Raw genomic sequence first — 15,072 nt, 5'->3', positions numbered from 1 at the left:
GGGACCTTAAACTGGGTCAGGCCTTGGCTGGGCCTTTCCACTGAAGACCTAGCCCCCCTCTTCACACTTTTGAAGGGGGAGAAAGAGCTGAGTTCTCCCAGGACCCTGACCCCAGAAGCGAGGAAAGCCCTGGAGAAAGTAGAAGAGGCCCTTGTTGAAAGACAGGCGCATCGGTACGAACCGACCCTGCCTTTTGAGTTTATTGTGCTCGGGAGAATGCCACACCTCAGTGGGCTGATTTTTCAGTGGGACCAGGGCTCAAAGGATCCCCTCTTAATCATAGAGTGGGTTTTCTTGAGCCATCAAAGGTCCAAAAGTGTCACCCGGCCACAGGAGCTGATGGCTCAGCTCATCGGGAGAGCTCGGGCCAGGCTTCGGGAGATGGCTGGGTGCGACTTTGCATGCATTCGGGTACCAGTCAGCTTGTCTCGGGACAAAGAGTCCCCAAATAAGCTGACAAAAGAGATGTTTAATCAGTTACTTCGGGAAAATGAGACACTCCAGATTGCTTTAGATAGTTTTGAGGGCCAGGTCTCTGTTCATGCCCCTGCCCACAAATTTTTCAATTCCAAATTCGAACCAATTCCAAAAGAAGTACGGAGCAGGAAGCCCCTCAAAGCCCTGACTGTGTTCACTGACGCATCCGGGGCATCTCACAAGTCTGTGGTGACTTGGAAAAATCCTGAGACTCAGCAGTGGGAAGCAGATGTTCAATATGTGGAGGGATCTCCACAGGTTGCTGAGTTGGATGCAGTCGTCAGGGCCTTTGAGAGGTTCTCTGAACCTTTCAATTTAGTCACTGATTCGGCCTATGTTGCAGGGGTGGTTGCCAGAGCGGAACACGCTGCCCTGAAGGAGGTCTCTAACCCAAAATTGTTCGAGTTGCTTTCTAAATTAATATATGCTGTTTCCCACAGGAAGCAACCATTCTTCGTGATGCATGTGAGGTCGCACACAGATCTCCCCGGCCCAGTAGCCGAGGGAAACCAGATGGCTGATTCCCTCGCTGCCCCTGTTTCCATGGCTCAGCTCCCCGATCGGTTCCAACAAGCTAAGCTGAGCCACCAAATGTTCCATCAGAATGTGCCTGGCCTGGTCCGCCAATTCCACCTGCGGCGGGATCAGGCCAGAGCCATTGTGGCCACATGCCCCCATTGCCAGACCACTGTCATGCCCTCTCTAGGGGCGGGGGTGAACCCTCGAGGCCTGGGGAGCTGTGAGGTGTGGCAGATGGATATAACTCACATTCCCGAATTTGGCGGGCTGAAGTTCGTACATGTATCCATAGACACTTTCTCAGGGGCAGTCTTTGCTTCTGCCCACACAGGAGAGAAAGCCGAGCAGGTCTGCAAACACCTCTTGCAGGCTTTCTCTGTGCTGGGGGTCCCCAAAGAGCTAAAGACAGATAATGGCCCAGCATACATTTCCAGGAAACTGGAAGAATTCCTGCAGAGTTGGGGAGTGACACATAAGAGAGGCATCCCACACTCCCCCACCGGCCAAGCGATTGTAGAGCGAGCCCACCAGTCGCTCAAACGCGTCCTAAAACGTCAATGGGATTCAATGAAAGGTTGCGCCCCTCAGGATAGGCTATCAAAGGCGCTGTTTACTATCAATTTTCTGAACTGTACTGATACTAATCCCAATCCTCCAGTGGCACTGCACTTTAACTCCACCAGCAACTACGAGCTCCAACATCGCCCTCCAGTGCTGGTCCGAGACCCAGAGACCCAAAAGATCATGGGTCCATTCGATCTGGTGACCTGGGGGCGAGGTTACGCTTGCGTCTCCTCGCCCCAGGGACTAAGGTGGATCCCACAAAAGTGGGTGAAACCTTATGTCCCAAAACATCCTACCAGGCCACCAGATGAGCAAGAGGATGTCGCTGCGTCCGTGCAGGCCGCCCCAGTAACCCCCGAGGACGACGAGGAGGAGGAATGTCTCGAACCCCTTTTCTCTATTGATTTTTTGCTCTCCCTTTATGTTAACTGAAGTATTTGTTTTCCTTTAATTTTAGAGAGCCATCAGAAGGATGACCACCCCGAACGTCGCACTAGCCACCGTGCTCCTGCAGGATGGGGTGTCTCCAGATGGCTCTCTTCTGTTATAAGGACCATATTATAGATTGTTTTTGTAATTTTTTTTATTATTTTAGGTACATTCGCGGTGTTGCGGAAGTGTTTAATTCAATTTATCCTTTCTTTGTTATCCCCCCCACGGCAAGTTAACTATGTTGATGTAAACCCTCTTTCCCCTCCTCCTCCTCTTCCCTCTCCTGAATGGTTTGCTGTACCCTCTGCTCCCCTAGACCCCACGCCTTCCTCTGTTTCTTAAAAGGAAAGGGGGAGATGTTGCCGCCCATATTGCTTGGTTTTATTAAGTTCAGAGGTGGTTTACCCCAGTTGCTCCCCGGTCATAAAGAATGGTTTGTCCCCAGGTGCCCATCATGGTAAACCCTTCCCATTTTTCCAGATTGTTCCCCATCCATCACCCTAATCCTGCCCCTAAGCCCTGTCAATCTATGTGAACCCCCACCTTTTGTTCCAGTTCTTTCCCTGCCTATCATCCCTTCCTCGACGCCCTATTGATTGTACAGTTGCTTTCCCCCCCCCCGGGTCCCTACCATTGGTCCTGCATATTGTAATCCCCACCCATAACCCCTCCGTGGCTGTTGTCCCATTGGTCACCATACGAGCCGCCCACGGTCCTTAAAACCTGGCGCATGGGGGTGCCCAGGGTCTCGGCTCAGACCTCTCCCCTGTGATCCCAGCCCCGCACCTGTTGGAATAAACTTGTTCCTGGGAAATCGGAGGAGTTTGAGCACTCTTTCTCCCTTCGTCACAACCCGTGTCGCCCTGTGAGCCTCAACGCCAGAGCGCAGAGGAGCTCTGGAGGTTCCAGGTTGAGCCTCGCAGTGCTAGCCTGGTTCCCCACTCCTGCCGCTGACATCGGCCACAGCTAGCCGAGGCAAAAGAGGCCGATTCGGGCAGCGACAGATGGCGCCCAACGTGGGGCCTCTCGTGAGGCGTGGAGACCCCCGGAGAAGTCGGTGAATCTACGCACTTGTGTGGATTTTACAAAAGACTGTGAGCGGCAGCTACCCCGGTAGAGCAGACTCATTTTTGTCGAGTGCTGCTCCTGGGGATCGAGGTGGCAACCGTCGACGTGCCGACGATCGCCTCGGGGTTTGTGGACGTCTCCTGCAGCACCGGTCTGGAATTGGGTGAGTAGCCCCACGTGGGGGACGAGGGGGTGTGCAAGTGTGTGCAGCTCCCCCTGCTGTGTGTTGGTGTGCAGCTCCCCCTGCTGTGTGTTGAGAATCCCTCGGGGAGGGAGTGTGGGGTAGCCCGATTCAGACCCGTACTTTGTTACGTGTGCCTTTAGCTGCAGGGGGTGGTGGGAATTGCTGTGCTGGGGTTCAAAAGATGGGCGCACGTCTGTCAGCACAGCAAAAAAGAGTTTTCTACCAAGTTGTGACTACCCTTGAAGGAGAGAGTAGACGGTTTTCTCGTGGGAGGGTGAAACAGTTTGTGAGATGGCTGTTCCTGCATTTCCCCAACTTCACCCCAGACAGAGCAAACACCGTAGAGTTTTGGAATGAAGTCGGAATAAAGTTAACAGAGTTAGTAAATGAAGGAGATACATCGGCTGACAAATTTGTAACATTGTTTATCTTAATTCAGTCTGCCGTAATAAAAGAAAAAAAATTGCAGGAGCAGCTGCCACAGACTGCCCCGGTTTCCCCAGTTTCCCCATCCCCGTGTTCCTCTCCCCCTGATCCCGAGTTGAGGGAGACCTGCGGAGCGACCTGCAGTGCAGGTTGCCCTGTTCAGGGTTCCCCCAAGGGTAACAGGATCCCTGGCCCCCCACGTCTCTCCCAGAACCCCTGCCCTGGTAGCCCTGGCCAAGTTACCAGAGCACTTCTCGATTCCCCCGTCTCCCCAGTTACAAACCCTCAGCTAAACATTTCCCAAGTTGCAAGTCCCCAGTTTTCACCCTCAGACCCCCGTGCCTCAGTTTCCCCCAGTTTCCAGTGTTCCCCTGTGTTCCCCTACCCCTCTCCTAACCCTCAAGAGGGCTCCCGGAGGGCACAAAATGGCGGGGACCACATGGCTGGGACCTTCCCTTGTGCCTCTTCTCCCCATAATCCCTTTCAGACCCCCATGAACAACCCTTTCCTCCCTAGCTCCACCCCTTCTCCCTACCCTAACTCCACCCAGTTCCCCTCGAAAACCTCCTCCTCCTCAGGGGCGGGCCCCTCTGAAGTCATGCACCTAAACCCCGCCTTTTCGGATTGCCGCTCCTCCCCCTTGCCCTCCTCCTCAGTCGGTCCTCCAGTCCCGCCCCCTCCGGCTCCTGGTTCCCACGCCCTTTCTTCCGGTTCCCACGGTACCACACCCGGTTCCCATGCTTTGGGAGCTAGAGGTGGTAAGCCTGGAAGCCAGAACCCGGAACAGGTAGAAATCCCCCTTGCCGCACCGGTGACTTCTAGTGGAAGGGGGGGGCGGTCCCGGGAATGGGAAGCCCTCTCCTTCCAGACTAAGAGAGAGCTGTGCAAGGCACAGAAGGAGTTTGGGAGAGGTAGTGAATATTTTAAAGGTCTATTAAAAGCTACCTTTTCTGCGAACGAAATGGTGCCCAGTGATCTGAAGGAGCTGTTTTCCTGCCTCCTTTCCACAGCTGACTTCAGGTTGTGGAAACAGGGGTGGAAGAGATCATTAGAGACCATCCTTCCAAGCCTCTTGCACAGTATTGATAGATGTATAGATGGAGTCCCTCTGACTTTAGATCACTTGTGCGGTGAGGGAAATTGGGACAAGCCAGAGGAGCAGGCCAGGGTATTACCCCGGCCTGTCCTGATTAAAATCATGGAGGCCGCAGAAAAGGTTTTCAATACATTACCTGAGGAGGGACCCCAGATAAATTTAATGAGTATTTTCCAGCTCCCTAATGAACCTTTTAATAAGTTTATCAATAGATTGCAAGCCCAGGCAGAGAAGCAAGTAGAAGAGGCAAATCTACAAGAACAGCTTGTATTAGAAGTGGCAAAAGCCAATGCCAATGACATTTGTAAACAGATAATTTTCAGTTTGCCTCTCTACCCAACCCCGACACTAGACATCCTCATCGAAGCCTGCTCCAGGAAAGTGCCGATGATGGGGATGTCCAGAGCCATCCCACCGCAACAGTTGAGACGAGCGCCTACGGCAGCAGTGACGCAGTTTCCACCATCACCAGCGCGTCAACCACTGTGTTTCCGCTGCAGGCAACCTGGACATCTAGCTAGGGACTGCCCGGCAGAGCATCCTAGCCAAGGGAGCAGTGCGGGGGCGAGGGCAAACAATACAATAATAAAAAAAACTAGGGGAGCTGCGCGAGCCTGCCCCGCGCGAAGCGATAAATGGGGCAGGCCTTGCGGGGGAGGGGGGCTTTTCACATCAGGCTTGGACACCCAACCGGACGCGACATCTAACCACCACCAAGGACATCCTCTTTCAAACCCAGCACTGGACAGTAGTTGCTGTGGATCCACTGGAGGGAGGCAAGAAAAACACTGGATGTGACTGTAAGTACATCGCCATCGGGGACACTAGACACACACCCCCAGAGATTGAGATCTCCCCGATCACCTTCCCAGAGGGTCCGGAAGATCTCCTCCTCTTAGCGCGCTGCATTCACCCACCATATTTTCTCCCGAAGGGGCACATCATAGCCCAATACATTCCTGTCCCGGAGGGAGTCCCAGTGGACGACCACGCACCAGGCGTCTACTGGACAGAAATAGTGGGTGAGGACAAACCCATCATCGATTGCAGCATCAAGCAGGGTGCGGAATCTGTCCATCTGAAGGGTCTGCTTGATACGGGGGCAGATGTGACGATCATCCCCCAGAGGAGATGGCCGTCACATTGGGAGCTGCAACCTGTGGCAGGGAAAATTCAGGGTATAGGGGGTACTCAATTAGCGCAAGTATCAAGGAGCGTAGTGCAAATTATGGGGCCGGATGGGCAATTGGCAAATTTACGCCCATTCATTGCGGATTTCCAGGTTCCCTTGTGGGGGAGAGACCTTATGTCACAATGGGGGGTAAAGATTGAAATCCCGAAAACCCCTCGGGATTTTTAATAGCGGCCACTGTAGAGCGCCCCTTCCAAAAACTTGATTGGACCACTGATGAAGCAATCTGGATTGATCAGTGGCCGCTTCGAAAAGACAAATTAAAGGCGCTCAACGAGCTCGTGGAGGAGCAATTATTAAAAGGTAATCTTGTAGAGACTACCAGCCCTTGGAACTCCCCAGTATTTGTTATCCGGAAGCCGGGGAAAGACAAGTGGCGGCTCCTTCACGACCTTCGTGCCATCAATAAAATCATTGTTGACATGGGACCCCTCCAACCAGGGATGCCTACTCCAACGATGCTCCCCCGAAATTGGAATCTGGCCGTAATTGATATAAAAGACTGCTTCTTTCAAATTCCCTTGCACCCTGATGACGCCCCACGGTTTGCCTTCTCGGTGCCCACCCTCAACCGAGAAGCCCCAATGAGGAGATTCCACTGGCGGGTGTTGCCACAAGGCATGAAGAATTCACCCACCATCTGCCAGTGGTATGTCTCCTCATTGCTGTCTCCCGTGCGCAAAGAGATGGGGGAGGTCATCATCCATCACTATATGGATGATGTCCTAGTGTGCGCCCCCCATGACGATCTACTCACCCGATCACTTGACCGAGTGGTTAAGGCTTTAACATCTGCAGGCTTTCAACTCCAGGAGGATAAAGTTCAACGGATGCCACCCTGGAAGTATCTGGGTCTGCGGATTGCTGAGAGGACCGTTGTGCCTCAAAAATTGGCAATAAACAGCAATCCGAAAACCTTGTCAGACCTTCACTCGCTGTGTGGGACCTTAAACTGGGTCAGGCCTTGGCTGGGCCTTTCCACTGAAGACCTAGCCCCCCTCTTCACACTTTTGAAGGGGGAGAAAGAGCTGAGTTCTCCCAGGACCCTGACCCCAGAAGCGAGGAAAGCCCTGGAGAAAGTAGAAGAGGCCCTTGTTGAAAGACAGGCGCATCGGTACGAACCGACCCTGCCTTTTGAGTTTATTGTGCTCGGGAGAATGCCACACCTCAGTGGGCTGATTTTTCAGTGGGACCAGGGCTCAAAGGATCCCCTCTTAATCATAGAGTGGGTTTTCTTGAGCCATCAAAGGTCCAAAAGTGTCACCCGGCCACAGGAGCTGATGGCTCAGCTCATCGGGAGAGCTCGGGCCAGGCTTCGGGAGATGGCTGGGTGCGACTTTGCATGCATTCGGGTACCAGTCAGCTTGTCTCGGGACAAAGAGTCCCCAAATAAGCTGACAAAAGAGATGTTTAATCAGTTACTTCGGGAAAATGAGACACTCCAGATTGCTTTAGATAGTTTTGAGGGCCAGGTCTCTGTTCATGCCCCTGCCCACAAATTTTTCAATTCCAAATTCGAACCAATTCCAAAAGAAGTACGGAGCAGGAAGCCCCTCAAAGCCCTGACTGTGTTCACTGACGCATCCGGGGCATCTCACAAGTCTGTGGTGACTTGGAAAAATCCTGAGACTCAGCAGTGGGAAGCAGATGTTCAATATGTGGAGGGATCTCCACAGGTTGCTGAGTTGGATGCAGTCGTCAGGGCCTTTGAGAGGTTCTCTGAACCTTTCAATTTAGTCACTGATTCGGCCTATGTTGCAGGGGTGGTTGCCAGAGCGGAACACGCTGCCCTGAAGGAGGTCTCTAACCCAAAATTGTTCGAGTTGCTTTCTAAATTAATATATGCTGTTTCCCACAGGAAGCAACCATTCTTCGTGATGCATGTGAGGTCGCACACAGATCTCCCCGGCCCAGTAGCCGAGGGAAACCAGATGGCTGATTCCCTCGCTGCCCCTGTTTCCATGGCTCAGCTCCCCGATCGGTTCCAACAAGCTAAGCTGAGCCACCAAATGTTCCATCAGAATGTGCCTGGCCTGGTCCGCCAATTCCACCTGCGGCGGGATCAGGCCAGAGCCATTGTGGCCACATGCCCCCATTGCCAGACCACTGTCATGCCCTCTCTAGGGGCGGGGGTGAACCCTCGAGGCCTGGGGAGCTGTGAGGTGTGGCAGATGGATATAACTCACATTCCCGAATTTGGCGGGCTGAAGTTCGTACATGTATCCATAGACACTTTCTCAGGGGCAGTCTTTGCTTCTGCCCACACAGGAGAGAAAGCCGAGCAGGTCTGCAAACACCTCTTGCAGGCTTTCTCTGTGCTGGGGGTCCCCAAAGAGCTAAAGACAGATAATGGCCCAGCATACATTTCCAGGAAACTGGAAGAATTCCTGCAGAGTTGGGGAGTGACACATAAGAGAGGCATCCCACACTCCCCCACCGGCCAAGCGATTGTAGAGCGAGCCCACCAGTCGCTCAAACGCGTCCTAAAACGTCAATGGGATTCAATGAAAGGTTGCGCCCCTCAGGATAGGCTATCAAAGGCGCTGTTTACTATCAATTTTCTGAACTGTACTGATACTAATCCCAATCCTCCAGTGGCACTGCACTTTAACTCCACCAGCAACTACGAGCTCCAACATCGCCCTCCAGTGCTGGTCCGAGACCCAGAGACCCAAAAGATCATGGGTCCATTCGATCTGGTGACCTGGGGGCGAGGTTACGCTTGCGTCTCCTCGCCCCAGGGACTAAGGTGGATCCCACAAAAGTGGGTGAAACCTTATGTCCCAAAACATCCTACCAGGCCACCAGATGAGCAAGAGGATGTCGCTGCGTCCGTGCAGGCCGCCCCAGTAACCCCCGAGGACGACGAGGAGGAGGAATGTCTCGAACCCCTTTTCTCTATTGATTTTTTGCTCTCCCTTTATGTTAACTGAAGTATTTGTTTTCCTTTAATTTTAGAGAGCCATCAGAAGGATGACCACCCCGAACGTCGCACTAGCCACCGTGCTCCTGCAGGATGGGGTGTCTCCAGATGGCTCTCTTCTGTTATAAGGACCATATTATAGATTGTTTTTGTAATTTTTTTTATTATTTTAGGTACATTCGCGGTGTTGCGGAAGTGTTTAATTCAATTTATCCTTTCTTTGTTATCCCCCCCACGGCAAGTTAACTATGTTGATGTAAACCCTCTTTCCCCTCCTCCTCCTCTTCCCTCTCCTGAATGGTTTGCTGTACCCTCTGCTCCCCTAGACCCCACGCCTTCCTCTGTTTCTTAAAAGGAAAGGGGGAGATGTTGCCGCCCATATTGCTTGGTTTTATTAAGTTCAGAGGTGGTTTACCCCAGTTGCTCCCCGGTCATAAAGAATGGTTTGTCCCCAGGTGCCCATCATGGTAAACCCTTCCCATTTTTCCAGATTGTTCCCCATCCATCACCCTAATCCTGCCCCTAAGCCCTGTCAATCTATGTGAACCCCCACCTTTTGTTCCAGTTCTTTCCCTGCCTATCATCCCTTCCTCGACGCCCTATTGATTGTACAGTTGCTTTCCCCCCCCCCGGGTCCCTACCATTGGTCCTGCATATTGTAATCCCCACCCATAACCCCTCCGTGGCTGTTGTCCCATTGGTCACCATACGAGCCGCCCACGGTCCTTAAAACCTGGCGCATGGGGGTGCCCAGGGTCTCGGCTCAGACCTCTCCCCTGTGATCCCAGCCCCGCACCTGTTGGAATAAACTTGTTCCTGGGAAATCGGAGGAGTTTGAGCACTCTTTCTCCCTTCGTCACAACCCGTGTCGCCCTGTGAGCCTCAACGCCAGAGCGCAGAGGAGCTCTGGAGGTTCCAGGTTGAGCCTCGCAGTGCTAGCCTGGTTCCCCACTCCTGCCGCTGACATCGGCCACAGCTAGCCGAGGCAAAAGAGGCCGATTCGGGCAGCGACAATCATCCACCAGCGCATCCACACTGGGGAGAGGCCCTACGAGTGTCCTGAGTGTGGGAAGAGGTTTCACAGCAGCTCCACTCTCCTCAGGCAGCAGCGGATTCACACGGATGAGAGGCCCTTCCGCTGCCCCGACTGTGGGGAGGGCTTCAAGCGAAACTCCAACCTCATCAGGCACCAGCGTATCCACACTGGGGAGAGGCCCTACGAGTGTCCCCAATGTGGGAAGAGCTTCAGTGAGAGATGTCACTTGAGCAAACACCAACGGAGGCACCGGTAAGGGAAGCTCTGCAAATGCCCCAAAGTGCAGGATGAGCTTTCTCCACAGCTCCAGCCTCATCCCCCCTTGGAGGACCAACATAGGGCAGAGACCTGGTGATCCATGTTCCCTGTGATCCATGATGGGAAGACACCTGTCCCTTTTCTTGCCTGTGGCAATGACATGATTTGGGATCAAAGAATGTGAGAGTGTGATCATGGCCCATTATATTCAGTCCCACCTCAGGTCACTGCCAGGGGCAGGAAAAGGACTCCCTGTCTCTCACCAGAGGAGAAGGGTGTCCTTTCCTGGCAGGAGGAAATACGTGGCCAGGAAGAGCCGGTCAATGACATTTTAGTTTTCCCAGTAAATAGATTGTCTTATCCCTTCTGTTATCCAAATTGTTTCTGTACCTATTTGTTCCTTATCCCATTGCTGTTGTCAATAAATTGTTCTTATCCCAGCCCGGGATCTTTGCCTTTTCTGCTTTCCGTGGGAGGTGGGAGGGAAGCGAGCGGCAGAGCTGCATTAGCAGGAGCAGGAAAATGGGGAATGCCATTCCTGAAGCCCAGCCCATGGAAACCGAGCATCCCAGCTGGTGCCAGGCCTGGTTGCCATGGCAGCAGCCTTGGGAGCGGGTCCCTGGCTGGGGGCTGAGGGAACCTCTTCCCTCTGGTGCCCAGGGACAGGAGTGGAGGGAGCGGCTGGAGCTGAGGCGGGCAGGTTTAGGCTGGATGTGAGGAAAAGGTTTTTCCTGCGAGGCTGCTGGGGCACTGAACAGGCTCCCCAGGGAAGGCTCCCAGCTCCAGGGCTGGCTGAGCTCCAGCAGCGTTTGGCCAGCGCTGCCAGGCCCAGGCTGGGATTGTTGGGGTGTCCTGTGCAGGGCCAGCAGTTGGACTGGAGGATCCCCATGGGTCCCTCCCAACTCAGCCAATTCTGTGGCTCTGTGATCCCATGAGCCTGGGGATGGGACTGCAAATGGTTGCCATGGCAACGGGCTCTGGCTCCAGCCCTGAGCTGGTGTCCATGGCAACCACCTCTGGCATGGGGTCTCCATGGAGCTGCCAAGGGACTGACCATAGCAACAGGGGCTGTGATGGTTGTCAGGGAAACAGCATAGCAACAGAGGGCTGGTGATGGTTGCCATGGAAACAGACCACAGCAGGGAGACAGCTCTGGCCAGGAGCAGCTCCTGAGCACAGCCCAGCAGGGCTGGGGCCCTGCCAGGGCAGCTCAGGGACACGAGCGGGCCCAGACAGAGCTCCCAGGGGCTCAGCACTGGCAGGGGCTGTGGGATGTCCCAGAGGGGGCTGTGTCACAGCAGCACCTCTGTGGCTGTGTCCTGGAGCCCCAGAGCAGCTGTGATGTCAGAAAGGGGCTGTGTGACAGCTCCGAGTGGGTTGTGTGAGGTCACAGATGGGGCTGTGACATCACAGAGTTTGTTGTGTGACGTCACTGTGCAGCTATGGCATCATAGAGGGGACTGTGTGACATCACAGAGAAGGCTGTGACATCATGACATGGCTGTATGACATCATAGCGCCATGGATGACATTGGCGGGCAGCAAAGAGCGGCACCAATGGCGGGGCCGGAGGCGGCTCTGGGGGCGGGGCCGGGGCTGTGGGCGGGGCCGCAGCGGAGCAGCGCGATGGCTCCAGCGCTGGGGCCGGGGGCGCTCCTGGGGGGCGGCGAGAGGTGAGGGGGACCCCCGGCACCGGGACTCTTTGATCGCCCATTCCGGAGCGCCGAGGGGCCCCTAAACCCCCATTCCTGGGCGCCGCCATCCCACCGAACCCCCATTCCCGGCCGTGGGTCCCACCCTGCACCCCCTTATCCGGCACCAGGAACGCCTGCACCCCTTTCCCGGCCATCCCGCCTCCCGCAGCCCCCAGAGCCCCCTTCTCCTTGACCCATTTACCCCCTGGACCCTTATTCCTGCCTCTCTCAGCAGCCAGCCCCTCCTTTCCTCAGCACTGAGGACACCCGGGACCCCTATTCCCAGCCATCCCGGCTTTCCCTGCCCTGTCCTGGCAATGAGGACACCGGGGACCCTTGGAGCTCCCTTTCCTGGACACAGGAACGCCCTGAACTCCAGCCATGCCACATCTAGCCAGCCCTAGCCTCCCCTCTTGTCAGTCCTGGCATCCCCAAATGCCCTTCCCGGCTCTCCCCGTTCCCCCTTTCCTTCAGCCGTGACCCCCCCGATCCCAAATCTCCAAATGTCCCCCCAGTTCTCCTCTCCCTGCGTTCCCTGCACGCGGCGCTGTTGGAGCCCGGCCCGGGCTTCCCGCAGTCCATGTCCATGGGGTCCCTGGCTGGGATCCCCTTCCAGCGCCGCCGCAGCGAGCGGGGCCGGGCGGAGCCGCAGCCGCCGGGGATGCCGGCCGGAACCGAGCCGGGATCTTGGGATAGCCAGAGCTGGGATCTTGGGATAGCCAGAGCTGGGATCTTGGGATAGCCAGAGCTGGGATATTGGGATAGCCAGGGCTGGGATATTGGGATAGCCAGGGCTGGGATATTGGGATAGCCAGGGCTGGGATATTGGGATAGCCAGGGCTGGGATATTGGGATAGCCAGGGCTGGGATATTGGGATAGCCAGAGCCGGCACAAGGAGCGGCACCGGCACGGGGCCAGCGGGGAGCTGCAGATGCTGCAGCAGCGGCACAGCCAGAGCGGGGCTGAGCGGGGGGAGCCGGGGCTGGGGGATCTGTGGGGCTGCGATGGCAACTGTGGCACCGCCATGGGGATCCCTGAGATCCAGGCTGAGGGATTAACAAATTCCCTGGCACACAGCTGCAGGGAATGTCTCCGGAAATATGTCAGATATGGGCGGGAGGCGCTGGAGTGTAAAGGTGGGGAGGGCAGAATTCTCAGGGAATATGGGAACAGGAATGTAGGATTTGGGAGGGCAAATCCATGGGTGAGAAATCTATGGAAATTCCATGGATGGATCTCAGACATCCCATTCCCGTGAGACCTCCAAGGATGAATTCTACTGCTGTCCCATTCCCATGGGAATTCTGTAGATCGATCTCACTGCCATGCCATTCCCATGGAATTCCATGGGCAGATCTTTCCATCCCGCAGCCATGGGAGTTCCAGTCCGGTTCCCCCCCAAACCCATCCTGGGGGTCGCCCTGTTCTTTGCCCGCCCCATCCCCCACAAGACTCCTGGGGGTCCCTTCATGACACAACCAGCCCCCCAAAGTCTGCCTGGGTCCCCCCTCATCCCCCCACAACGGGAATTCCTGGGAGTCCCCCTGTGTCCCCTCCCCCAGGACTTTGGGGGTCCCACCCGACCTGTCCGTGCACCCCCAGATTTCTTCCACAGCCCCCCTGTGATGGTGGAGGGTGGGGGCTGAGTGCTGGTGCCCCCCTGCCTGCAGCAGATCCAGTGGTGAGGGCAGTTCGGGAGGTCCCTCAGCATTTGGGGTCCCTGGGATTTGGGGTGACCCCCCTGGGCCCCCCAGGATCTCCCTGAACACGCTGACGCTGCCCGTGCACAGTGAGAAGGTTCAAACCCGGCACGGGGTCCCCAGCACTGCCACCCGCATTGCCCAGGTACCCCCAAACCTGCCGAGAACCCTCAAACCCCCCGGGGCACCCCAACCTCCCCTGATCCCAAACACATCCCTGGATGCTCCAAAAACTCCCCAAGATCGCAAAACCCCATACAGATATTGAGAAGGTTCATACCTGGCATGGGGTCCCTACCTGCATCACCAGCAGGTTCCCCAAAACAGCCTTGAGATCCCCCTGGGATTCAATTCCACCCCTGGGATCGCCCAAATTCCCTCCTCGGGACTCCTGTAAAACCCCTTGAGAACTCCCAAAAACCACCATGGCCCCAAAAACACCCAGAACTTACAAAATCCCCCAGGAACCCCTCACCAAGGTTTATACTCAGCACGGGATCCCCATGGACACCATCGGCATCACCCAGGTACCCCCAACCCCTCCCGGGACCCCCAACCCCTCCCGGGGCTCCACTGCCGGAACCAAAGGGAGTGGTGTTGCCCTTTTAAGAGGAGTTACAGTGGGACCTGACAATAGCGGGGGCCCTTAAAGCGGCTGTGGTAGAGAGAACCCCAAAAATCCACCCTGGGGGGACAAAACATCCCCTACAGGGGCTTGGGGTCGGGACACCCCTAAAAATGTCACTTAAAGCCATCATGATCCCCCCTCAAAAGGGGTTTGTGGGGCTGCGGCCTCACAAACACCCTAAAATGGGGAGGAAAAAACACCCCTGTAGTGGTGGGATCTCCCCAAAAAACCTGAAAAAGAGAAAAACTCCTCTTCAGAGGGGCCTGAAGATCCTGAAAGGCCCTGGAAGAGGGACAAGATCCCCTCCTCTGCTGGGGCCTCCCCGAGCCGGGAACTCTCCCGTTCCTGCACTCGGGGGAGCCCCGAACGACGGCGGCTCCTGGGCTGAGCCCCCCTCAGCCGGGGCTGCGGGCGGAACTGGGGGGCTGGGACGGGGCTTGGGGGTCCTGGGGTGAACTGGGGGACCCTCAGTGCTCCCACCTCCCCCTGTTCCCCTGTCCCGCCCCGTTCCCATTGTTCCCCCAAACCTCCGCTGCCCCCAGCTGGGTTTGGGGGGGACCCAGCCCTTTCCCATCGTGTCCCGGCCCGGCCCCGCTCACCCGAGGGCTCCGAACCACGCCCAGGGACAGAGGAGGGACAGAGGAGGAGGAAGAGGAGGGGCAGAGGAGGAGGAAGAGGAGGAGCAGGAGGAGGAAGAGCTGGAGCAGGCAGAGGAGGCTCCACGTGCGCTCCCCGCTCTCTGGATCTGCAGCTCCTTCGGGACCATCGCCCCCCATCCCGCAGGTGCCCGGGGAGGGGGAGCTCGCCCCAAATACCCCGGGGGTCCCTGGGTTTGGGGTTTTTGGGGGGATGTTTGGGGATGGCAGGGCTCCAG

At 56.0% G+C, this 15,072-nt stretch overlaps 2 pseudogenes; one reads left to right on the top strand and one right to left on the bottom strand.

Moving 5' to 3' along the window:
• The window catches only part of LOC131586380 (uncharacterized), a 585,722-nt pseudogene that overhangs the window by 184,174 nt on the left and 386,476 nt on the right, over nucleotides 1-15,072 (bottom strand).
• Nucleotides 1-15,072, top strand: part of LOC131586384 (zinc finger protein 850-like) — a 287,187-nt pseudogene that overhangs the window by 266,021 nt on the left and 6,094 nt on the right.

Source organism: Poecile atricapillus, chromosome 19 (genome assembly GCF_030490865.1).
Source record: "Poecile atricapillus isolate bPoeAtr1 chromosome 19, bPoeAtr1.hap1, whole genome shotgun sequence".
Lineage (NCBI taxonomy): Eukaryota > Metazoa > Chordata > Aves > Passeriformes > Paridae > Poecile > Poecile atricapillus.
This window is presented reverse-complemented; position numbering and strand designations above follow the sequence as displayed.